The following is a 27,531-nucleotide window of genomic DNA, read 5'->3' as shown; positions in this document are numbered from 1 at the left end:
TAAAGTATGTGCGAACGCGTAACTGAGTTAATGGCGGCAACGAACATCACGTGATCGCTCTGAGCGAATCAGCGCGCTGCTCTGCTTCCGGTCAGATTCCGGTCATAATATTTCGCGCTGAGATAAAAATATGGTAAAAACATATTATGAAATAAATTTTTAGGTCAGCCATGTTCGTCCCTGGCTCAATGGCCATGTCTGTGCCAAATATCAAGTACGTGAGCCTCTCCGTTTAGGAGTCTATCGGTAACATTACACACACTCACACACACACACACACACACACACACACGCACACACAAACTGTGTTTTATATATATAGATAAACCAATAGACTTCATATTCATTGTTGAGTGAAGAGGGTTTGTTTTTTGGTTAACAAAGAAAACTTCTGTATTTTAAAGCATATTTTATTTCATGAATCAAAATGTATTTTATTCGTTCAGAGTGAAGTCTTGGTTATTGCATAAGAGATTGATTGTTTGGAAGATGCTTATGCTTATTTGGTAAATGCGAGTACAGTATTTGAGTGCGATGATGCTTTTGGATTCTGTCACGAATACATTTGTTTTGTTACTTCACAGGGAGATGTCAGCAATAGCTTCGTGTACAAACCACCACCATGTGCAGACAAGCAATTGACTTCCCTTTTGACCGGGATGCTTCGGGTCAATCCAAAAGAAAGACTCACTATGAACGTGAGGGTTTGATACCGTTTTCGACGATTTGATTTGCATGAACAAGTATGTTCACACATGCTGGGGTTGCTGACCTGTTGCTGTGGAGCACAATACTGTTGTTCACTTGTGAAGGTGTTTCCTGATCGTGTTTATATTTGATTCCAACACATTGTTTTGCAGAAGATTTCAGAGCACGCGTGGTTTAAACAAAAAATTCCTTTTTACAAACTTGTAAGGTAAGCAGCCGCCCTTTTGCACTCTTTTAATATCTTCTGTTCGTATTGTTTCTCTGCAAGATGGAAGAGCAAATGATGTATAATGGAAGAGCATGTAAGAGCAAATGATAGAGAGCATGAACTGACAACAGGGCAGCAGGGAAAGTAATGGACAAAATAAACATAAACTTCCAGTTCTGGGTCTGAGTGCGCTAGACTTTGATCCTCTTTCCAGTTTATCAAAGCTAAGTTTTCAAATCGGATCCGTTGTGCCATCAACAGCGCCTTCACAAAGTATTCACACCCCTTGACTTTTTTTCACATTTCGTTGCATTATAGCCTGAAGCTGAGATTTTTTTCTCATTGACCTGCACATAATACCCCATAATGTCAAAGTGGAATTTCTTTTTCGAAATTTTTACATATTAATTAAAAATGAAAGCTGAAATGTCTTGAGTAAATAAGTATTCAACCCCTTTGCTATGACACTCCAAATTGAGCTCATGTGCATGCAATTGCCGTTGATCTTCCTTGAGATGTATCCATAACTTTATTGGAGTCCAGCTGTGGCCAATTTAATTGGTTAGACATGATTTCGAAAGAAACACACCTTCTATACAAGGTCCCAGAGTTGGCAGTGCATGTTGGAACAGGAACTCCACCATGAAGTTCGAGGAACTGTCCATAGAACTCTGAGATAGAATTGTGAGGAGGCATAGAACAAGAACGTAAAAGTCCTTGAGTGGCCCAGCCAAATCCTAGACTTGAATCCCATTGAGAATCTGTGGAAAGACCTGAAGATTGCTGTTCACCGATGCTCTCATCCAACTTGATTGACCTTGAGCAAATCTGCAAGGAAGAATGGGAGCAAGTCCCCAAATCCAGATGTGAAAAGCTGTTACAGACATACCCAAGAAGACTCAAAGCTGTAATCGCTGCCAAAAGTGCTTATGCGAGGGTATTAACTCAGGATACTCAATATGAATGTAAATTACATACCGTTGGACCCCGACATTCGCGGTTGATAAAATACGACCTGCTTCTACATTTGCGGCCCTGTGTCCTGCATATTCGCGGTTTTTGGCGGATGCAGAAATTTTTTCCCGCCCACCCACGGACTGACTTGGTACTAAGTTGATTATCCCTTTTCACCTACGGGTTAGGGATCCCAAGTTAATATTATTAGTATTTTCTGTTTCAGGAAAAGCCTGGTTCACAGAGATGATTGCAAATTCTCCGCATGGGGAGGAGTGGGAGAGGGGGGGGGGGGGGGGATGCTTATAGATGCGATATGACATGGGGAGTTGGGTTGCTTGGTTTGTTACATAATTATTTTATTTATTTTTGATCGGGAACCGTGAGTGATTATTTAATTAGCCATCTATTGTTTCGTTTGAAGTCTCCTGATTCCTTTAGTCCGCACAAGATTAATGTGTAATATATGGGGTGTAAGTCTTGCGCCGATCAGCGAGACTGGTTCATAAAACGTAAGTGAAAATGAACTTTTGTTTTGAATCTAAAATAAAATGAAATTCTAACACTAGGCTGTGATACCAGTACATTTGAAATGATGCAATTTAAACTCAACATTTATATTCGTAAGATAATACAGAACACCGTATCATCCTTCAAGCCATTACAGCTAAAACGTTCAACTATTGCCGGGGTCATGACGGGCTTTGGGAATCAAGCAAGATCGAAGCACAAACTGTTCGTTTTCGATAAAGTAACATGACACTCGCAGCAAAAGAGTAAGCCAAACTTTTGGAATTTTATTTGTAAGAATTTAATGAAAACTATAATCATGTGCATTAGTGTTCGTAAAAACGTTGATATTTTCTCTGATGAAAAAACATTTCCCACCAGCTGCGCGCACATCACTTCTGAAAGCAACTTCCACATGCCATGCGTAAAATCATGTCCACCACTCTTAAACCATTTCCCACCGGCTGTGCATGTCAAGGCTCTACCCTTTTGCCCCATTTCCCCCCGGGTCGGAATGAGCCCCTTCTTGAGTCGGATCAAGATATACAAGACATTTATTCAGATACAAGACCATATACCGTCACGTGAAAAAGTAAGTACACCCCATGTAAAGTTTTGACTTTTTCAACACATTTCAACATACAGCTATTTGATCTTCATTTCAACAATATTGATAGATAAAGGTGATATAATATAACAAATATCATGAAACATTTACATTTTGTAGTCCATTGTATAATTTAAATAAACATAAATGGAAATTTCGCATGTGGAAAAAGTAAGTACACCCCTACATTTATCACTACTTCAAATACCTAAAATTAGAATCAGGTGCATCAGCTCAGGTGCAAATGATTAGAACATCGTTAGAGAGGATCTTGGAGGAACCTGTCTTATTTAAACCTCAGACATTTTGTTTGGTTTGCTCTTTGTTGTTGAAGTGTGCGGCGTCACCATGCCTAGATCAAAAGAGCTCTCTGAGGCCTTCAGAAAGAAGGTTATAGATGCCTACGAGTCTGGGAAGGGATTTAAAAAGATCTCCAAACAATTTGAAATCACTCATTCGACTGTCCGGAAGATCATCTACAAGTGGAGAAGATTCCAAACAACTGCCAACTTGTTCAGGCCAGGCCGCCCCAGCAAGTTCAGCCCGAGAGCAGACCGCAAGATGCTGAAAGAGTCTCGAAGAACCCCAGAATGTCATCACGGTACCTACAGGTAGCTCTTGCCACTGATGATGTCAAAGTGCACGAGACTACCATTAGAATGAGGCTGCACAAATTTGATCTACATGGGAGGTATGCCAGGACACCTTTGCTGTCCAGAAAGAACATCAGGCCAAGAATAAAGTTTGCCAATGAACACCTCGGCAAAGACCAGCACTTCTAGAACAATGTGCTCTGGACAGATGAGTCGAAGGTAGAGCTATTTGGCCACAGTACCAGAAGACATGTTTGGCGAAAACCAAAGACAGCATTTAACCACAAGAACCTGATACCAACTGTAAAGCATGGTGGTGGAAATATTATGGTTTGGGGCAGCTTTGCTGCATCAGGGCCCGGGCAGCTCACCATCATAGAATCCACTATGAATTCTTCATTGTACCAGAGGGTGCTTGAGGATAATGTGAGGCCATCTGTCGGAAGGTTGAAGCTCAACCGAAGGTGGACCTTACAACATGACAATGACCTTAAACATACCAGTAAATCCACCAAGGAATGGCTGAAGAGAAAGAAATGGAGGGTTCTGGAACGGCCTAGTCAAAGCCCGGATCTAAATCCCATCGAGATGTTGTGGGGGGATTTGAAACGAGCTGTGCATGCAAGAAACCCCTCAAACATCGCACAGCTGAAAGAATTCTGCATGGAGGAGTAGGCAAAAATTTCTCCCAGTCGATGTCAGAGATTGGTAGACAGTTATAAGAAACGCCTACTTGAGGTTGTTTCTGCCAAAGGGGGCAATACCACCTATTAGAGCCAAGGGTGTACTTACTTTTTCCACATGCATAATTTGCATTTATGTTTATTTAAATTCTACAATGGACTACAAAATGTTAATGTTTCATGATATTTGTTATATTATATCACCTTTATCTGTCAATATTGTTGAAATTAAGATCAAATAGCTGTATGTTGAAATATGTTGAAAAAGTCAAAACTTTACATGGGGTGTACTTACTTTTTCACGTGACTGTACATGGCACCATGGTTCGCATTGGTTTCAGCTCCATACAGCCGAACACCAATGACGACCCTGAATTTTAATTTGCATTCACTTTTATACATTTTCAGAGAACAGAGAGACCTTCATAATATTCATGGAATCAAAAACATATCCTTTGTTTGCTGCTTTGTAGGCAGAGAGATTGCGCAAGATCGAATAAGCTTTGTCAACAATCTCGCAAATTCCCACATTTAGACGCGAGTTAAATGGGACACAGTTGTCTTGAGATTCCGGTGAACTCTTCCACATGCACATAACAGTTCTAAAAGCATCTTCCACTTGTCACGCATAAAACAGTTGTTTGTGCGCATGAACCATCCCCCACCATGCCAATCGACATTTGCGTTTTTTCACGAAACAAGTTTTCAATTCCATTCGCAGTTTGCTTCGACATTCCCAGCTTTTGTGGGCATATTCGAGATTTTTGATTTTCCCCGATGAATCACGAACAGTCGGGAACCTATCCCCCTTTTTCCATCCATTTTAAATTCAGGCTGTAATGCAACAAAAAGAGAAAAAGTCAAGGGGTGAATACTTTCTGAAGGCACTGTATCTTTTCATCTTGGTTGTGTTTTTATGTAATTTTTACTGTTTTTAACCTTAACCCATTGTGGTGTTTTGTCCCTGGTGTTTGTCTAGCTAACTCACCTGAGATGACCTGAGATGATGGTGAGCAGCCACCCTCCAGAGGTGCGAAAAGAGCAGGAGGACCTAAAAGACACCCAGGGACACAGAAGACCCCAAGGACCCAGAAGACTGCAAAGACTCGACAGACTCCAAGGACCCAAAAGGCCAAAAAGATCCGGAGATTTTCGCTCTTTCACGAGCCTCGATTTTGATTACAAAAATATATATTTTCAAAAATAATTAAAACGAGAACTGCCACTTTACAACTGCTGGCAGTGATGACCGGTTTACTCCGCCTTCCCACTTTCATACCAGCCCGCTTTTGATACAACCCCACTTTCATTGGACATGCTTTGACACAACCCCCTTGGATAAAACCCCAATACACACACACACACACACACACACACACACACACACACACACACACACACACACACACACACACATCAATACTTTCTACTTCCAACTCCACAATGCTGTTACATACTGCGCTCGTCGAATCTTCATGTCAAGGGTCCGACGAGAAGGTGGCAGCAAGGCACAGTCGATGTAGATGTACATGATTGATGTGTAGAACAACGACATGATGTGGAAGGGATGTAGATGTACATGTACCGCTCGCTTTGCATCATCATAAACACACTGAATCTGAGTATAGTTACAAAGGAGAGACTTCTCTTAAATCTTTCAAGTTTTAAAGCTTAATCAATGAGATAATAGGTGGCACCATGATATCGATGGGGAGCAATTTAAGTGACAAAACTTACCTCTCGTACTGCTTCTAATATCTTCTTGGATGTGTTGATGATTCTGATCATTAGTAAAATAAGTTGGGTTGCAGTGAAAAAGAGAACTTGACTACTTGAGTGATATTTTAAAACTGACTTTATTTCCCACATATATACTGGTAAAAGTGTCCCAAAAAGTAATACATCTAAAGTAATATGCCTGGCACCTTGTTGTCTAGGTTCAGGCTTGGTCAAATACATGCGATTTTTTTTTTTTGGAAACTGAATCGAGGTTCGTGAAAGAGCTAACATTTACTTCACAAACAAATCAACCAGACAAACAAAATATATAAAAAGAGGGAGCGGAAGATAAGATGGGGAGAGAAGGGGAAGCACACAAACACAACATTTGAGAGCAGGGAGATGTGTGGGAGGGAGAAGGCTTGGGGGGGGGGGGGGGGAGAGGCGTGGGAAGGGGGGGGGGGCGGAGAAGTATAAAACACAAGGACACCAAGGACTTCGAGGACAGAAGTTGGGATTTCAAAAAAGTGGAATTGGGGTGACATTAGCGGGGGTATAAAAGATCAAGATTTTGGATGGGGGAAGATAAGCGATGGTGGTGAACAGCTGTTTTAAAGACCTGGAGGGTGGAGTGGGATTGAAGAGAGTGAGAGATTTTGTTCCAGAGGTGGGAGAAAAGAGGAATGAAGGAGTGAAGGTGAGCAGAGAGTCTTGATTTTGGCAGTCTAACCATAAGAGGGATGCAGGCAGATCTTGTGCGACCTGTAGGAATATTTGCGGGACAGAGCCCAGAGAGAGCTGGGGGGGCAAGGCCAGAGAGGAGTCGGTAGAAGACGGAAAGACCACCAACCTGCCTGCGGTGAGTGAGTGAGTGAGAGGCCCTTGGAGTTAGCTTCATTGCGGGAGATTCCAATGATTCCGAACGCTTTGGTTTCAACAGTGTGAAGACTAGCTAGGTGTGAGGCAGGAGCACCAGCCCAGAGGGGAGAGCAGTATTCCAGTGAGCTGCGGATGAAAGCCTTGTATGTGGCGAGGAGCTCAGGTGTGCCAAGGGAGGACTTCGCACGACGGAGGATGCCCAGTCGGCGACTGGCTTTGGAGGCCAGATTTGAAATGTGGTTTTCCCAGGAAAGATCATGGCAGATAGTGAGACCCAAAAGCTTGAGTGACAGAACTTCTTGGAGAGGATTATTCAGAAAGTGGATGGGAGGGTTGTCCAGTCGGTCTTTTCGGAGAGACATCTTAAGAGTGTGAGATTTGTCAGGATTGAAAGATATGTTCCACTTGTTTGCCCAGTCAGTGATTTTGTCCAGGTCGGCAGAGAGTGAAGTTGATGAAGACCAGAAAAAGCACAGGTCCCAGAACACTGCCTTGGGGAACTCCAGCCTGAACAGGGAGGGGAAATGAGAGAAATCCATTCAGGGCCACACGTTGACTACAACCAGAGAGGAAGTCCGCAAGCCATGCGTGGAGATTTCCATGGATACCAGAGGAGGAGAGTTTTGTGAGCAGAGCGGGGTGCCAGACCGTATCGAAGGCACATGATATGTCAAGGGAGACAGCTCTAATTTCCTGTTTGACATTGAGGACCTCCATCCATTGTTGAGACAGCAGAAGCAGCATGTCCAGAGTGGAGTGACCTGGTCTGAATCCAATTTGATGATCAGAGATCAAGCCATTGGAGAAGAGGAAGGATTTGATATCCGAAGCAATGATGGATTCCATGACTTTGCTGATCATTGGGAGCAGGCTGATTGGTCTGTAGTTGCAAGGATTTGTTTTTGCACCTTTTTGTGTAAAGCGGAAATGTTTGCTGATTTCCAAGATGCTGGCAGATGACCTTGAGCAAAAGAGAGGGTGAAAAGAACAGAGAGAGGGTGTGAAAAAGCGGCAGAGCAGGATTTTACGACCCGTGGGCTGATGCCGTCTGGTCCAGTTGCAGAATCAGAGTCAAGGATTGACAGAAACTCTCCACCTTGTTAGGAGAGAAGGACACATAGTCCAGGAGCAGCTGGGTACGACTGGGTAAGTGGGTACAGAGAGCGATGGGTTTGACCAGACACCACCAGGATTTGGAGGAGGGAGACAGGTTTGAGAGTTCAGTCTTGAGAGTGGAGAGATATTGCTTCTTGACTCTCCTGAGGGTAGACACACACTTGTTCTGAGCTTTGTGGAAGGAACGGAGATTGCCTTCCGTTGGATTTGCCTTCCATGAGGAGAAGGCAAGTTGTTTCTGGGCAACTGCCTCACCACAAGTTTCAGTGTGCCATGGACAGGAGGAAGGGTGGAAGGCAGAGCGAGGAAGAAGGTTGGAGGAGATGGAGGTATGAGTTGGAAGGGCGAGGAAGCGGAGAGGACGCTTTGAGGAGGAGGGGTGAGAGGGGAGAATTGGAGAAAAAAGGAGGGTGGGGAGATTTGAAGGGGAGGGGGGAAGGGTGAGTTTTGAAATGGAGGGGTTAGGGGGAAATGTAGTAGGGGAGGAGTGAGGGGGCTTTGGGAGGGGAGGGGGTGAGGGAGGAGTTTAGGAGGGGAGGAGAGAGGGGGTAGTTTAGGAGGGGAGGGGCAAGGGGGGAGATTTGAAAGGGATGGGTGAGGAGGGAGTTTAGGAGGGGAAGGATGAGTTTGGATTTTAGAAAGTGTTGGACGAATTATGGAAAACGAACATTTATTGCAAAATGAGTTTCTTGTGATTTTCAAATCAGAGATCCGTTTGAAAACGTTGGATGAGGGGTGGAATGCAGGTGAGTTTTGTGAATGTTAGAAGGAAGAACTGCAATAGATTGGATTTTTATTTGAAATGAAGAGATTTGGTGAGCAAATCGAAAACAACCTTTTAAAGAAGAAGAAGAAAAATGTGTTATAAAATACAACAGAATATAACACTTCACGGGAAAGTTTAAACATTTTAAAACTAAACAGTGAAAACTTTCTGGGGAAATTCCCTAAATAAGGGCATGAAGGATTGCTAAGGGGGATTAAGGAAATCCAGCACAGGTTCAGAAGCAGGAGCAGAATAATAGAAGATTGACAGCCAGAAGAGCAGAGAGCGAAGCAACAGGCAGGTGTATAAGCAAATGTGTTTGTACAGGAGGAGAGGTCTACTTTTTAAATTCTTCGTCAATATGTTTTTTTGAAGGTTAGGTGAAAGTGGATCAGAGGAAGAAGGATAAAGTTGAAGAAGTATGGTGAGAACTGGAATGGGAAAGGTGTCGGCTGGAGAGGATCGAGTTATGAAGGAAGGAGAGAAAAAAACGGGTGGGGCGAAACACGTGGTCAAAGAACGAACGAACACTGAAGAAGGAAATTACAATTTTTTTAAATTTAATTTAAGCCTTTAAACAAAGGGTAAGATGTTCGGGCAAAGGGTAAGATGTATGGGGTGAAAAAAGACTGGAAAAAACAGTGAGAGAACGAAAGTAAATGGACCACAACGACCGCCGAGAGGAGACAACAAAGCCTCGAGGCCTGGAAAACCAGGCCTGAAAAATGCAGCAGGAACCAACCGACGATTATACACAGGTATGCACGATTTCAACCGATATCTAACAAGAAACACACAGTAGGCACTCACACCATCAAATAAAAATACAGTTTTGACAGAAATACAAATGGCAAAAATTCTTAGCTTTGGTAGCGTGGAGAGCTTGGAAAAACACACGACCTCGCCGGCAAAAGCGGAAGCGGGAGTCCCGATAGTTACATTAATATAGTTATAATTATAAGTTATAAGTAGTTATCGTTATAAGTTATATTAATATAACGATAGTTATCAGTTATATTAATATAACTATTGACAGAATGACAGCAAATTGCACAAAAAGGGCAAATAAAATAGCACATTTTTAGCAGACGTGGCACCGCCCGCAGCTCCCAATGCATGCAGGTGGGAAAGCAGGCCTTTGTTCATCAATTGATGTACTTTTTAAAGGAAGGAAATAAATAAAATACACTCAAGAGGAGGGAGCAGGCGGTGTTGCATCTTTAATAAAAAAGGCATTTGTAATTTTAATTTAAAAAACGACATCCGCTGTGATAAAAAAACAATTACACCACTTACGACTGTATTGCCATAGTTTCCAAACATCGTACTTGCTTTTATGGCGTTATTTCACGAGTGTCTATATAGGCCACACAGCCAGACGTAACAGTGGTGAACAAATGAGCCTTTATGTAATATGTAATACTATGTCGATTTCCCGCTCTGTTTTTTAAATACCAGAACTTTGACAATGTACTTTAATTCGTCCGTGAGAGGCCATTGTGGAAAATCGCATCATATAATGCATCAAATCATTTGAAGCTCCTAATTTGAAAACAATAGCAGCTGCAATAGTGATGTAAACAACGATTTGTAGATATGAAGACCAGACATTCGATGATGTGAGTGAGGAGAGTGAAAACATAAATTTTGAGCACTTAATTGTGCAGAAACTGTTGTGGCCTGTTCCAAAGAAAGGCGTTTTTGAGCAGGCTGAAAAAGCACAAGACCCCTGTGAGGGATAGGGGACTGACCAAGGATAAACGCCTGTTTTTGTTTAAATAACACAAGGCCAGTAATCGTCTTCAAAAAGGGTGTTTTAACACACGCAAACACCCAGTTTTCATTCGTGCACACCCTTGGTGTTCAAGAAATGCGCATGCAGAGAATGGGTCCGTTAGGTTTCATGGTTTTGGAGTTATGGAGGAGACACACACAGACACACCACACTGCTTTTTTTAATTATTATTATTATTATAGATAAACTCCTGATATTTATAGAGGATGTTTTTTTTTTTTCTCTCTTCCTGGAATTTTATTTTCCTGCGTGCCCTTCTCATTAAACTTTGAATTTTTATTTTAACATGTTTTATCATCAAAGGTTTCACCTTTTTAATATATATATTGATTTCTGTTTATTCTTCAGCTTGACAACGTGCTTTGTGACGATCTGTGGATCGTAAAGGTCATTGACTTTGGCATGGCGAGAATTTGCACGCCAGGTGAAAAGCTTGATCCCGACCGTGGCACACTTGGTTACTTGGCACCAGAGTTCTTCAACATGGAGACATATGAAGGTCCCCCAGCCGACGTGTGGGCACTCGGCATTCTGTCCACACAATTATTTGTTGGATGGAAATTTGATGGACGTGATCTTTTTCAAGTGAGTATTGTTTATGATGGTGTGAAGATCATTATCACATAGACATGTGACCATCATTATAACATGCAAAGTTGCCTTTTGAACATAACTGCTCTAATTGTTGTTTTGAAAACATTTTTTGTTGAAAGTGTTCGGTAACTTATCGGTTGAAAGAATGGAGGAAGTGCTGTGGATAGCTTGAAATAACTTGGCAGGAGGTAACAGAATGTGAATATCGTAGTGTCGATCCTGTAGTGAAGACCTCAAGGCGACGTATGACCAAACGAGCCTTAACGACGAGGCGCATACCCAAAAATATGGCGGTGCTATCTCTTTGGCACGTGCGGGAGAGATAACGAGTTCCCGACCTGAACGGACGGATGTGACGGGTTTAATCCGAAACCATGAACACAGAACACGACAAACAATTGAAAATGCAACACAGATGAATTTAATGAAATAAAGCAAAGAATAAAAATGAACATTGAGGTAAATTGAATATTTCCTAATGTGAGACGTCTCCACTCAGACATGAAAACAGACAGGGGAATGATTAAATAAAATAAAATAAAATCCCCCCTTTTGGCCGACACTCAGCTCTAGCCTCGACAAGCACTTTGGTGGAGTCAGTCGATGAGAAGATCGCACTTCAAAGTGCTCGAACAATGGCGCCGGTCAATCACGTGAGCACACAGAGCTGTGCAACAGGCAGCCAAACGTCTCAGCGCTTAATCCTGGGCCAGCCAGCACAACACGTTCCCCAGCTCCCCCGAAGAGCACCAAGTCGAACAACCTCCCCTCCTCCAATGTGGCAAAGGCTCCCCAAAGCTCCGAAAATGTTCTCTTCACAAAAAGCGCACACGAGCCAGCCCCAAGAACCAGAGACAGCAGCATCCACCCACCACGAAACTCCGGACGAGAGAGAGAGAACAATGGCGATCCCTTCACTTTTCTTCCTCCTTTCTCGATCGTTCCCTCTGACCAATCGTTCCCTCGCTCCAATCACCAAGCGCAATTCAATCACCCCATCCTTCCTCAACCAATCCTCATTCGGGACCTGACCTCACGACCATTCTTGACTGCCCATCGAGAAAGTTTGGAGGCGGGGCTACCTGGCTGTAGCAGTGTGGCAATGTGCCGAATGCATGGCTGACCGAGTGAATTTTATAAGAACAAAGGGAAAAAATCACAGGGACAATTACACACTGGGGATTATTCTTCAGCCCTACCTAATTAGCATAGCTCCACCCCTCGTATGGCGACATATACGATCTTACCCGGACATCGCCTCTTACAATGCAAAGGGATACGGTGTACTTATTCTAAATCGGGGTACACACCAGGATCATTCATCTCAGCAAGCTGGGACTCAATTTGCCGACCTCGGAAGGATGACAGGCTGAGTCAATCCCCCTGGCGTTAATTCAGCGATCGACCAGGATTCAAACTCAGGATCCTCGGATCCCAAGCCTGCACCCCAACTGCTAAGCCAACACCAGCGAACACACATTCGTGCTTAAAGATTGGCCTTTAAAACCTAACCTTATAAAGGAGGACAGATATCTGGACAAACAAACACACAAACTTTGGTATGACTCGAACCGGTCGAAACCGGATGGGTTTTTTTAGGATGCACCATCACCTTACTGGATGGCCATTGGCTCCTTAAAAGTGCTCATCCGTCCTTTGTCAGGTGTTGTTTTTGGTCCTGGGAGGGCGTCACAGTTACCCTCCGCACGAACAAAGCCAGTGAGGGGTGTCGGTTTCGTCGCCGACAACCTGACCATGCGGCAGGTAGCACTGAGTTACATGTTACCTGTAGCAGTCCCAAAAGACTGACTTGATTTTAATTTGTAGATAACAGTGGTTTAAGTTTGTGAAGAGAAACTGCACAGGAGATTGACAGTGCCGAGAGTGTTAGGGTGTGCTCAGGGTGTGGTAAGTGAGGGAGGGGGTCTGCCTGTGTGGTGTGAAGGTGCGGTGAGTGAAGAGAGTGCTGAGGGATATATTTTGTTTTAGTATTTCTGATGGTTTGGTGTGGGATGGTGTTGTTTGACTTGTTCAGCATATGCCATTTTGCACACATTGCTCAGGGCGATGCTTTTGATGTTAAGATCTGTTCGTTTGATGAGTAGATGTTCTGCTGTGTATTCTGGTTTGGACACGTGATCTATTTCCTTCTCCACTGTGGAATGAAACAAGCGATTGTTTCATCATTCACGTGTTCTCTCTTTTGTAATTACTGTTCATTACGTTTCATTTTGACTGCCAAATATTTGAGTTTTCACAAATATATTTAATAAACCAATAGACTTCATATTCATTGTTGAGTGAAGAGGGTTTGTTTTTTGGTTAACAAAGAAAACTTCTGTATTTTTAAAACATATTTTATTTCATGAATCAAAATGTATTTTATTCGTTCAGAGTTAAGTCTTGGTTATTGCATAAGAGATTGATTGTTTGGAAGATGCTTATGCTTATTATGTAAATGCGAGTACAGTATTTGAGTGCGATGATGCTTTTGGATTCTGTCACGAACACAATTTTTTTTGCTACTTCACAGGGAGATGTCAGCAATAGCTTCGTGTACAAACCACCACCATGTGCAGACAAACAATTGACTTCCCTTTTGACCGGGATGCTTCGGGTGAATCCAAAAGAAAGACTCACTATGAACGTGAGGGTTTGATACCGTTTTCGACGATTTGATTTGCATGAACAAGTATGTTCACACATGCTGGGGTTGCTGACCTCCTGTTGCTGTGGAGCACAATACTGTTGTTCACTTGTGAAGGTGTTTCCTGATCGTGTTTATATTTGATTCCAACACATTGTTTTGCAGAAGATTTCAAAGCACGCGTGGTTTAAACAAAAAATCCCTCTTTACAAACTTGTAAGGTAAGCAGCCGCCCTTTTGCACTCTTTTAATATCTTCTGTTCGTATTGTTTCTCTGCAAGATGGAAGAGCAAATGATGTATAATGGAAGAGCATGTAAGAGCAAATGATAGAGAGCATGAACTGACAATAGGGCAGCAGGGAAAGTAATGGACAAAATAAACATAAACTTCCAGTTCTGGGTCTGAGTGCGCTAGACTTTGATCCTCTTTCCAGTTTATCAAAGCTAAGTTTTCAAATCGGATCCGTTGTGCCATCAACAGCGCCTTCACAAAGTATTCACACCCCTTGACTTTTTTTCACATTTCGTTGCATTATAGCCTGAAGCTGAGATTTTTTTCTCATTTATGTGCACATAATACCCCATAATGTCAAAGTGGAATTTCTTTTTCGAAATTTTTACATATTAATTAAAAATGAAAAGCTGAAATGTCTTGAGTAAATAAGTATCCATAACTTGATTGGAGTCCAGCTGTGGCCAATTTAATTGGTTAGACATGATTTCGAAAGAAACACACCTTCTATACAAGGTCCCAGAGTTGGCAGTGCATGTCAGAGCAGGAACTCCACCATGAAGTTCGAGGAACTGTCCGTAGAACTCTGAGATAGAATTGTGAGGAGGCATAGAACAAGAACGTAAAAGTCCTTGAGTGGCCCAGCCAAATCCTAGACTTGAATCCCATTGAGAATCTGTGGAAAGACCTGAAGATTGCTGTTCACCGATGCTCTCATCCAACTTGAAAGACCTTGAGCAAATCTGCAAGGAAGAATGGGAGCAAGTCCCCAAATCCAGATGTGAAAAGCTGTTACAGACATACCCAAGAAGACTCAAAGCTGTAATCGCTGCCAAAAGTGCTTATACGAGGGTATTAACTCGGGATACTCAATATGAATGTAAATTACATACCGTTGGACCCCGACATTCGCGGTTGATAAAATACGACCTGCTTCTACATTTGCGGCCCTGTGTCCTGCATATTCGCGGTTTTTGGCGGATGCAGAAATTTTTTCCCGCCCACCCACGGACTGACTTGGTACTAAGTTGATTATCCCTTTTCACCTACGGGTTAGGGATCCCAAGTTAATATTATTAGTATTTTCTGTTTCAGGAAAAGCCTGGTTCACAGAGATGATTGCAAATTCTCCGCATGGGGAGGAGTGGGAGGGGGGGGGGGGGGGTGAGGAGCTTATAGATGCGATATGACATGGGGAGTTGGGTTGCTTGGTTTGTTACATAATTATTTTATTTATTTTTGATCGGGAACCGTGAGTGATTATTTAATTAGCCATCTATTGTTTAGTTTGAAGTCTCCTGATTCCTTTAGTCCGCACAAGATTAATGTGTAATATATGGGGTGTAAGTCTTGCGCCGATCAGCGAGACTGGTTCATAAAACGTAAGTGAAAATGAACTTTTGTTTTGAATCTAAAATAAAATGAAATTCTAACACTAGGCTGTGATACCAGTACATTTGAAATGATGCAATTTAAACTCAACATTTATATTCGTAAGATAATACAGAACACCATATCATCCTTCAAGCCATTACAGTTAAAACGTTCAACTATTGCCGGGGTCATGACGGGCTTTGGGAATCGAGCAAGATCGAAGCACAAACTGTTCGTTTTCGATAAAGTAACATGACACTCGCAGCAAAAGAGTAAGCCAAACTTTTGGAATTTTATTTGTAAGAATTTAATGAAAACTATAATCATGTGCATTAGTGTTCGTAAAAACGTTGATATTTTCTCTGATGAAAAAACATTTCCCACCAGCTGCGCGCACATCACTTCTGAAAGCAACTTCCACATGCCATGCGTAAAATCATGTCCACCACTCTTAAACCATTTCCCACCAGCTGTGCATGTCAAGGCTCTACCCTTTTGCCCCATTTCCCCCCGGGTCGGAATGAGCCCCTTCTTGAGTCGGATCAAGATATACAAGACATTTATTCAGATACAAGACCATATACCGTCACGTGAAAAAGTAAGTACACCCCATGTAAAGTTTTGACTTTTTCAACATATTTCAACATACAGCTATTTGATCTTCATTTCAACAATATTGATAGATAAAGGTGATATAATATAACAAATATCATGAAACATTTACATTTTGTAGTCCATTGTATAATTTAAATAAACATAAATGGAAATTTCGCATGTGGAAAAAGTAAGTACACCCCTACATTTATCACTACTTCAAATACCTAAAATTAGAATCAGGTGCACCAGCTCAGGTGCAAATGATTAGAACATCGTTAGAGAGGATCTTGGAGGAACCTGTCTTATTTAAACCTCAGACATTTCGTTTGGTTTGCTCTTTGTTGTTGAAGTGTGCGGCGTCACCATGCCTAGATCAAAAGAGCTCTCTGAGGCCTTCAGAAAGAAGGTTATAGATGCCTACGAGTCTGGGAAGGGATTTAAAAAGATCTCCAAACAATTTGAAATTACTCATTCGACTGTCCGGAAGATCATCTACAAGTGGAGAAGATTCCAAACAACTGCCAACTTGTTCAGGCCAGGACGCCCCAGCAAGTTCAGCCCGAGAGCAGACCGCAAGATGCTGAAAGAGTCTCGAAGAACCCCAGAATGTCATCACGGTACCTACAGGTAGCTCTTGCCACTGTTGATGTCATAGTGCATGAGACTACCATTAGATTGAGGCTGCACAAATTTGATCGACATGGGAGGTATCCCAGGACACCTTTGCTGTCCAGAAAGAACATCAGGCCAAGAATAAAGTTTGCCAATGAACACCTCGGCAAAGACCAGCACTTCTGGAACAATGTGCTCTGGACAGATGAGTCAAAGGTAGAGCTATTTGGCCACAGTACCAGAAGACATGTTTGGTGAAAACCAAAGACAGCATTTAACCACAAGAACCTGATACCAACTGTAAAGCATGGTGGTGGAAATATTATGGTTTGGGGCAGCTTTGCTGCATCAGGGCCTGGGCAGCTCACCATCATAGAATCCACTATGAATTCTTCATTGTACCAGAGGGTGCTTGAGGATAATGTGAGGCCATCTGTCGGAAGGTTGAAGCTCAACCGAAGGTGGACCTTACAACATGACAATGACCTTAAACATACCAGTAAATCCACCAAGGAATGGCTGAAGAGAAAGAAATGGAGGGTTCTGGAATGGCCTAGTCAAAGCCCGGATCTAAATCCCATCGAGATGTTGTGGGGGGATTTGAAACGAGCTGTGCATGCAAGAAACCCCTCAAACATTGCACAGCTGAAAGAATTCTGCATGGAGGAGTAGGCAAAAATTTCTCCCAGTCGATGTCAGAGACTGGTAGACAGTTATAAGAAACGCCTACTTGAGGTTGTTTCTGCCAAAGGGGGCAATACCACCTATTAGAGCCAAGGGTGTACTTACTTTTTCCACATGCAAAATTTGCATTTATGTTTATTTAAATTCTTCAATGGACTACAAAATGTTAATGTTTCATGATATTTGTTATATTATATCACCTTTATCTGTCAATATTGTTGAAATTAAGATCAAATAGCTGTATGTTGAAATATGTTGAAAAAGTCAAAACTTTACATAGGGTGTACTTACTTTTTCACGTGACTGTACATGGCACCATGGTTCGCATTGGTTTCAGCTCCATACAGCCGAACACCAATGACGACCCTGAATTTTAATTTGCATTCACTTTTATACATTTTCAGAGAACAGAGAGACCTTCATAATATTCATGGAATCAAAAACATATCCTTTGTTTACTGCTTTGTAGGCAGAGAGATTGCGCAAGATCGAATAAGCTTTGTCAACAATCTCGCAAATTCCCACATTTAGACGCGAGTTAAATGGGACACAGTTGTCTTGAGATTCCGGTGAACTCTTCCACATGCACATAACAGTTCTAAAAGCATCTTCCACTTGTCACGCATAAAACGGTTGTTTGTGCGCATGAACCATCCCCCACCATGCCAATCGACATTTGCGTTTTTTCACGAAACAAGTTTTCAATTCCATTCGCAGTTTGCTTCGACATTCCCAGCTTTTGTGGGCATATTCGAGATTTTTTATTTTCCCCGATGAATCACGAACAGTCGGGAACCTATCCCCCTTTTTCCATCCATTTTAAATTCAGGCTGTAATGCAACAAAAAGTGAAAAAGTCAAGGGGTGAATACTTTCTGAAGGCACTATCTTTTCATCTTGGTTGTGTTTTTATGTAATTTTTACTGTTTTTAACCTGAACTCATTGTGGTGTTTTGTCCCTGGTGTTTGTCTAGCTAACTCACCTGAGATGACCTGAGATGATGGTGAGCAGCCACCCTCCAGAGGTGCGAAAAGAGCAGGAGGACCTAAAAGACACCCAGGGACACAGAAGACCCCAAGGACCCCAAGGACCCAGAAGACTGCAAAGACTCGACAGACTCCAAGGACCCAAAAGGCCAAAAAGATCCGGAGATTTTCGCTCTTTCACGAGCCTCGATTTTGAATACAAAAATATATATTTTCAAAAATAATTAAAACTAGAACTGCCACTTTACAACTGCTGGCAGTGATGACCGGTTTACTCCGCCTTCCCACTTTCATACCAGCCCGCTTTTGATACAACCCCACTTTCATTGGACATGCTTTGACACAACCCCCTTGGATAAAATCCCGATACACACACACACACACACATATCCACCCACACACACGCACACATATCCACCCACACACTTCCCCCTACCCCGCCCCCTCCCCCCGCTACACACATACACACACACACACACACATCAATACTTTCTACTTCCAACTCCACAATGCTGTTACATACTGCGCTCGTCGAATCTTCATGTCAAGGGTCCGACGAGAAGGTGGCAGCAAGGCACAGTCGATGTAGATGTACATGATTGATGTGTAGAACAACGACATGATGTCGAAGGGATGTAGATGTACATGTACCACTTTGCATCATCATAAACACACTGAATCTGAGTATAGTTATAATTTATAAAGGAGAGACTTCTCTTAAATCTTTCAAGTTTTAAAGCTTAATCAATGAGATAATAGGTGGCACCATGATATCGATGGGGAGCAATTTAAGTGACAAAACTTACCTCTCGTACTGCTTCTAATATCTTCTTGGATGTGTTGATGATTCTGATCATTAGTAAAATAAGTTGGGTTGCAGTGAAAAAGAGAACTTGACTACTTGAGTGATATTTTAAAACTGACTTTATTTCCCACATATATACTGGTAAAAGTGTCCCAAAAAGTAATACATCTAAAGTAATATGCCTGGCACCTTGTTGTCTAGGTTCAGGCTTGGTCAAATACATGCGATTTTTTTTTTTTGTCTACTGAATCGAGGCTCGTGAAAGAGCTAACATTTACTTCACAAACAAATCAACCAGACAAACAAAATATATCAAAAAGAGGGAGCGGAAGATAAGATGAGGAGAAAAGGGGAAGCACACAAACACAACATTTGAGAGTAGGGAGATGTGTGGGAGGGAGAGGGCTTGGGGGGGGGGGGGGGAGGCGTGGGAAGGGGGGGGGGGGGGAGAAGTATAAAACACAAGGACTTCGAGGACAGAAGTTGGGATTTCAAAAAAGTGGAATTGGGGTGACATTAGCGGGGGTATAAAAGATCAAGGTTTTGGATGGGGGAAGATAAGCGATGGTGGTGAACAGCTGTTTTAAAGAGCTGGAGGGTGGAGTGGGATTGAAGAGAGTGAGGGAGTTTGTTCCAGAGGCGGGAGAAAAGAGGAGTGAAGGTGAGCAGAGAGTCTTGATTTTGGCAGTTTAACCATAAGAGGGTTGCAGGCAGATCTTGTGCGACCTGTAGGAATATTTGCGGGACAGAGCCCAGAGAGAGCTGGGGGGGGCAAGGCCAGAGAGGAGTCGGTAGAAGACGGAAAGACCACCAACCTGCCTGCAGTGAGTGAGTGAGAGGCCCTTGGAGTTCGCTTCATTGCGGGAGATTCCAATGATTCTGAACGCTTTGGTTTCAACAGTGTGAAGACTAGCTAGGTGTGAGGCAGGAGCACCAGCCCAGAGGGGAGAGCAGTATTCCAGTGAGCTGCGGATGAAAGCCTTGTATGTGGCGAGGAGCTCAGGTGTGCCAAGGAAGGACTTCGCACGACGGAGGATGCCCAGTCGGCGACTGGCTTTGGAGGCCAGATTTGAAATGTGGTTTTCCCAGGAAAGATCATGGCAGATAGTGAGACCCAAAAGCTTGAGTGACAGAACTTCTTGGAGAGGATTATTCAGAAAGTGGATGGGAGGGTTGTCCAGTCGGTCTTTTCGGAGAGACATCTTAAGAGTGTGAGATTTGTCAGGATTGAAAGACATGTTCCACTTGTTTGCCCAGTCAGTGATTTTGTCCAGGTCTGCAGAGAGTGAGGAGGCTGCAGACTGCTGATCTGAGGGATGAAGAATGGAGCGACAGAGAGTAGAGTCATCAGCAAAGAGATAGAGAGGATTTTCAAGAGAGTCAGAGGGATCGTTGATGAAGACCAGAAAAAGCACAGGGCCCAGAACACTGCCTTGGGGAACTCCAGCCTGGACAGGAAGAGGAGATGAGAGAAACACATTCAGGGCCACACGTTGACTACGACTAGAGAGGAAGTCCGCCAGTCATGCGTGGAGATTTCCAAGGATACCAAAAGAGGAGAGTTTGGTGAGCAGAGCGGGGTGCCAGACCGTATCGAAGGCACGTGATATTTCAAGGGAGACAGCTCTAATTTCCTGTTTGGCATTGAGGACCTCCATCCATTGTTGAGAAAGCAGAAGCAGCATGCCCAGAGTAGAGTGACCAGGTCTGATACCCAATTGATGATCAGAGATCAAGCCATTGGAGAAGAGGAAAGATTTCATATCTGAAGCAATGATGGATTTCATGACTTTGCTGATAATTGGGAGAAGGCTGATTGGTCTGTAGTTGCTGGGATCTGTTTTTGCACCTTTTTTGTGCAAAGCGGTGATGTTGGCAGATTTCCAAGCAGATGGCAGATGACCTTGAGAAAAAGAGAGGGTGAAGAGAACAGAGAGAGGGAGTGAAAAAGCGGAAGAACAGGATTTTAGGACCCGTGGGCTGATGCCGTCATATCCAGTTGCAGAATCAGAGTCGAGGGTTGACAGAAACTTTTCCACCTTGTCAGGAGGAAAGGACACAGAGTCCAGGAGCAGCTGGGTACGACTGGGTACGGTGGGTACAGAGAGTGATGGGTTTGGGACACAAGATTTAGAGGCAAACACAGAGTTGAGGCATTCAGCTTTTTCACGTGCGGAGTCAGCCGTGTGGCCGTTTGAGGTGAGGGAGGGGATGGAGGGGGAACAAACACCAGAAACAGATTTGACCAGCTGCCACCAGGATTTGGAAGAGGGAGACAGATAAGAGAGTTCGGTCCTGAGAACGGAGAGATATTGTTTCCTGGCTCTCCTGAGGGTGGACACACTTGTTTTGGGCTTTGTGAAAGGAAATAAGATTTCCTTCCGTTGGATTTGCTTTCCAGGAGACGAAAGCAAGTTGTTTCTGGGCAATAGCCTCACCACAAGATTCCGTGTCCCATGGACGGGAGGAAGGGTATGACAACTGAAGACGAGATGGGATAAATCTGTGCATGAGAGAGAGCAATTTACTTTGGGAGAATTCCCAGGATTAGTTGATGTCAGAGGCAGTAGAGATGGGAGACCAGTCCAGATGATTGATGGCTGCTTGAAGACTGTGCCAGTTGGCCTGAGTGAAATGCCAGACTCGTCGACGCTGAGGAGGCTCTCTGAGAATGGTCAGAGAGATGTCCACTTTAACAAGCACATGATCAGATGAGCCGATTGGAGCAGAAGAAGAGCAGCAGACATTTTCAGGGAAGTTAGACATAACCAAGTCCAGAAGAGAAGATGCTCCGTTGACTGAGATCCGGGTCTGGAAATTGACAGATTGTGTCAGTCTCAGTGAGTCACAGAAGTCCTTTGCTGAAGAGCCATGGCTGGTGAGAGAGGTACCCACACCCAGCCAACTGGCCTGGTGACAATTGAAATCACCACATATGAGGAAGAGAGAGTTGGGATGGGTAGATAGAAGTTGGTCCATATTATCAGACAGCGAGATGTAGATGGAGTCATCACTGTTTGGTGGACGGTACAACACACACATGAACAAAAGGTGGAATTGTGAGTAAATTATATTGATAATTGTGAGTAAATTACAAAGCCACAGAATCAGGAGATAAATTTGACATTTTCTCAATTCTGTCCAGTTCAATGGGGGGGGGGGGGGGGGGTGGCATTCGGGGGTGTCTGGCAGGCACACCCACCACTGAAAATGTCTGGCAGTGGTCATTCATGATACTTTGGACTATACCGAACTATTTCCTGTAGGTTTCACCGGGTTAACTCACAGAGATGATCGAGCTCAATTTTGGGGGTGGGGGCATTTGGGGGCAATTGGACATGCACATGGACCATTGTTATATACATGAAAATTGGTTAACTTTCCAGCTAGGCTCACCCCCTTGGGCTCTCGGTCTATAAGGATAAACCCCAGTGTGTAATTGCCCTGTGATTTCCCCCTTCATTGTTATTGCATCAAAAAGGGCCACCATAACAACAACCCTAATCGCTGACAGCATTACCGGACATGCAGATCGGCAAAGGAACCCCGCCCAGCTGAACACTCCTGAAGGACGACTAGATGCTGCCCCTTCCACCCCCCCCCCCCCCCCCCGACGACTCGTAACAGGGAGGCCACGCCCCGGCCTTCGTGATTGAGTAGCGCTCGATGATTGCACAGTGTGACATCAGTGTGCAATATTCGAGAACTGGAGAAAAAAAGACACCTCTCGCCATTTTGGCTGTCTTGGTGCTGGTGTTTGTTGGAGGCGGTCGCTTGGTTGTTTTGCGTGGGAGGACGATGGGCTCTTGTCTGTGTGCGCTGGAGTGATCATCGGAGCCATGTTACCACGGAAGGATTGTGCGTGCTTGCCTCACGCCGGTGGCTGGCTACAGGCACAATTCCGCGCGATCTTGTGCGTTTCCCGCGCAGTGGTTTTAGACGAAGACCAGCAAGCCTTTCCAGCCATTTGGGGACACAAAGCTAAATGCTGGCATTATAGAAAAGGCCATTATTTATTTTATTTTGCTTTTGTTTCCCCTTGTTTGTATATGAGTCTGATGGAGACGTCTCTATTTAGGAGGTAGTTTTTTACCTCAACACTTTTATTGCCTTTGCATTCATTTTCATTAAATCATCGTTGGTCGAATTTTACTTTACTTGTCTTGTTTTGTTTCTGTGTTTGTGGGTCGAGTCATTAAACCTGTCGGCCGTCCGATCAGGTAAGACTTGGAACCTTCCCGCACGCACCAGAAATTATCCCGCCAGGTTCGAAATATGCCTTGGAGTTGGAGCTCGTTTCGGTTATTCGTCTGAGGCTGGTCTTCATCGGCCACGGACAGGACAATATTTTCCCACATTCCACTTTACACATTTTAAAATCCGACGGTACCTAAAACTGAGATCAACATTTTCTATGATAAGTGTCGAAGTTTTAGAGTTATTTTGGGGGAAGTTTGCACCATATTCATGGATTATGAAGTTTATGTGCACTGGTAATCTCTCAGGTATTGAGGACGTTTCCAAATGAGATATGCGTTCGTCAGATTGTAGCACAGCTGAATCGTCGTGATGTTGACATTGATCCTCATCGCGAAGACGTTGCAGAAATAAGAGGCAGTTGACATCCTGTTCTGCTTATTGGAGGTTGGTTCTTTCCAGACTTCGTGCAGTCTACTCGGTGCCATCTCCGAGTAGGTATCTATGATGACCCAGTTGCTGCGATCTGTTGGGTACGTGATAGTGACATCACTAGTTTATGTGCGCGGTCGGTGGGTTTCACTCTGACCCACTGGTCCACTGCAAATTAAGGTAACTTCGCTCTCGACCGCTTGTCTGTTTATTCCTTCATTTTCTGTCGCTTTGGGATAGACTTTTCTGTCCCTTCTAGTTACGCCCTATCATTAGCTCCGTGGGCATCTTTCCGGTCAACGACTGAGCCGAAGAGTGATACGAGCGCAACAGAGTATGGATAGCCTGATTGAATGTCTGTCTATCAGCCAGACTTGCTTTGATGCTCTCTTCGACGACTCTGTTGAACTTCACCTCACCGTTGCTCTGCAGATTACACGGTGTAGTTCAGCCATGTTCGATGCCATTGGCCTTGAGGTATTGGGAGAATTCCTCAGATGTAATTTGAGGTCCGTTGTCTGTCGTAATGGAATCAGGAAGTCCCCATCCCATAAACATCTTGTCCAGAATGCTGATAATGGACAAAGTTGTTGTCAAGCTCTTGTGGCCTCGCTCTCAGGCCATTTGCTGTGAAGCTCATGGATTACGACTAAGTACTTCTGGTTGTGAGGTGCAACTCGTACCCCAACAAAGATGTCCAACTGCAGCTGTTGCCACGGTTTCTCTAGACATAAAGTAGCCTGAAGAGGAGTAGTACATGGATCTGCTTTCTTGCTGAGGACGCATGCTTCGCAATTCTTCACCAACTGTTCGATTCGTGTGTCAATACCCACCTTTCTGTTTCCCGGGATGTCCTTCGTGAGCGAGATGCATCATGCACTGCTGCAGTTATTTTGGGATCATCGGGTGCTGCGGGTGGGACAACCTTCATCAAATGCGGAGAGCTCATGTTGAATCCTGTCTGTCGTAGGGTTGAAGCACCTTTGTGATTTGTTGAGGCCAGTCCATTTGGAGAAAACTGCACGCTCTTTGGACCTTAACCCAGACATTGATGGTTTTGATGTCGTGAACAAACTTTCGTACATGGTTGAAGGTTGTGATCAAGTTTCATTGAAATCGTGTGTGTAGTTTCAGAGAAGAGAGCAAATACCAATTTGGGTGGGTCAAAAATCTCCCGGGGACCCCCACAATGAGCGCAGATTTTGATGTAGTCAATTCACGTTTGTTAGGTATCAGACACGAAGCTTGTGGCCAGGTTTCATTCACATTGTGTGTGTAGTTTTGCAGAAGAGACAAATACCTATTTGGGGGTGGGGGGAGGGAGAACCCCCCCCCCCCTTAAGACTCCCTTAATGAGCGCAGATTATGATGTGGTCATACACCTTCGTCGGGCATCACATATGAATCTTATGACCAAGTTTCATCGAAATCGTGTGTTTGGTACAAGTGATAATCACTGAAGTGTTTACAGACTCATTCACTCACTCACTGACTGGGTGACCTACCTGCGGACCAGACTGAAGTCCGGGTGAGCTAATAATACACTTGCTTGTCCGTCCGTCTGTGTGTGACATTGCGTAACACCCATTGCTTGTTAATTATATTTTAAATCATAATTAATGGCTACCCTGACTCCACCCACAATTTCAACCTGAAAAATATCACATGGCCACCATGTTTGTGCTATGCTTAGTGAAAGGCATCTTCAGAGGTGTCATATTCACAATCGCCATGCTCTCTAAGTTTTCCGTTTTTTACAAAATGCGCAAAGTCACCATTAAAAGGATCATCAAATATCCAAAGATTGGGGCTGATATGTGTCCCAAGCCAGATGAAGATCACGGTCCGTATCAGCCTCAGCGAACCAGGCAGGGCTCTGTCGTCCATACACCGCCCAAATAACTGGCATTCCCTCAAGCAGGGCTTTTACCGTGGACCTTATGTGGGTCAATACTATTATTTCCGACGATTTTGTCTTTAAAAAACTCTAACAAGGACCATAAAACCCAACTCCACGGGGTTTCCGCATATCTCGCGGGATTATCAGTTGGACAGGTGACTGTGGTGGTCCATGACATGTAAGAGCTGTTTTTTGAACATGATTTATGTGAAATCCATGATAGCATGATAGAGGAAGGGAAAAGCGTTAAATATTCTGCTGTTTCGAGGAGGTTATGAAGAAATGTGTTATAATCGAATTGTGGAATGCCCTTTTGCTTTTATGAGCGTGAGGAGGGGAGGACTGAGTTGTGGCCGTGAAGGAGGAGGAGGTACAGGTACATCCCCGACATCGAAAGCGCATTCACTCGTCCACTCGTCTGGACCAAATGACTTTTGTACATTTTACACCTTTTCCTGTTCATGTTTTATATTCTGTGGCGTGTTGTGTCGGGGACATTCCAGCGTCAGTTGTGAAAAGAAAAGATTTGTTCAAATTGAGAATGTATTTATGTTATTTGGTATAACACACTTGCACGAACTTGTGGATGTTATTTTACCAGGAAAACAAACAAGAACATGTCTCCTGGTTCTCAAGCCATGTGCGCGAACCCGTCACGTAGTCAGGGGCGCCGCCAGGGATGTTGGGCCCCATGAAATGATATCACAATGGGCCCCGATGAAGCACGCGCGCACATTTTCTCCCCGACATTTTTGCCAGGAGGTTGAAACAATGCTCATATTTCTGCATACAGTATGGAATTCGCTATTTGATGCAAGACTGATACCCACACAAGAAATGTGCTGAAGGCCATCTTTCACAGTCTAAATGTAATTTTAATGGTAAGAATTACAACATACATTAACCTCTTCAATTAAAATAAATTAACATTATCATCTACAGAATGATACAACAAACAAAATAATAAAATCAGCAGCAGAGTGTACATACAAGTATACATACCACGTGTGGTGATCCAATATCCAGAGCCATGCCATTTAGTTATCACTGGCCCTTGCTCAGCCTCGCACACCAAGAGCCCAGCTGTTGCTGGCAAAGTCACTGATCAAGGCTTTGGAGTCCAGCTTTCTAGCCGACTGACTTTCAATAGACAGCATGGCAAGACTGCAAAGCCTGGTTCATAATTTAATGTTGAGAATTTTTACCGAATGTTCTAATAATTTTTAGGGCCCCTGTCAGTGCACGGCCCTTGGAATCATCCGAACTTTTCTCCCCCTTGCAGCGCCCCTGCACGAAGTTATGAAAACGCGGTGTTCATGGAGGGTCCACCACACGACTCACCAAAGAGGAAGAAGAAAACCACGCTATGGAAGCGTGTGAAGTAAATAAATTCATTCACCCCCCATCTGCACTTTTGAAAACTTGATTTTGGATTTATCTACCTCAGGGAATGTACAATAAATTGACTTTTCAATCTTTTTCAACAGGCACATCTTCGGAGGAACTGGGAAGAAGAATAAGCGACGTTACATGTTTACATGTGGCGACCTTCCACATGTGTAAGTAAAAGAATAATCCCTTTTCAGGATGTCACGACAAGATTTGTGGTACCGATATAAATGGCATTCCTCAAAGGAAATGGAAGCTAATCTTGTCATATTTCATGTCATCTTCCATCTTCTTCAAAGTCAGCTTCCATCACCTTTGTCAGCCAATCTTGCTGCTTATATATGGAGCTTTCAAAAATCTCTTTTGCTTCCCTGCAAAGCTGTGTTGGGTGCTTTGGGATGAACCTCTGCTTAAAATAAATGAACTTAAACATTTTCTTACTCAGATTTACTCCAACTCAGTAATTGTTTAAACTTTTTTTTTTAATAAGAAAACGATGATTTCCAATACCAGATACCACCTGGTGGTGCTGGTTTCTATCAC

General features: G+C 43.5%; 1 protein-coding gene and 1 long non-coding RNA gene across 3 annotated transcripts in view; one reads left to right on the top strand and one right to left on the bottom strand.

Moving 5' to 3' along the window:
• The window catches only part of LOC137438259 (ankyrin repeat and MYND domain-containing protein 2), an 821,307-nt gene that overhangs the window by 365,870 nt on the left and 427,906 nt on the right, over positions 1 to 27,531 (bottom strand). The gene's annotated exons all lie outside the window — the stretch shown is intronic.
• On the top strand, positions 597 to 5,605 carry LOC144888413 (uncharacterized). The gene is made up of 3 exons (XR_013620989.1): positions 597 to 698; positions 861 to 916; positions 5,243 to 5,605. It is a non-coding gene; the product is annotated as an uncharacterized LOC144888413 (long non-coding RNA).

This window comes from Myxine glutinosa, chromosome 12 (assembly GCF_964187855.1).
Source record: "Myxine glutinosa chromosome 12, kmMyxGlut1.1, whole genome shotgun sequence".
NCBI classification, from domain to species: Eukaryota; Metazoa; Chordata; class Myxini; order Myxiniformes; family Myxinidae; genus Myxine; species Myxine glutinosa.
This window is presented reverse-complemented; position numbering and strand designations above follow the sequence as displayed.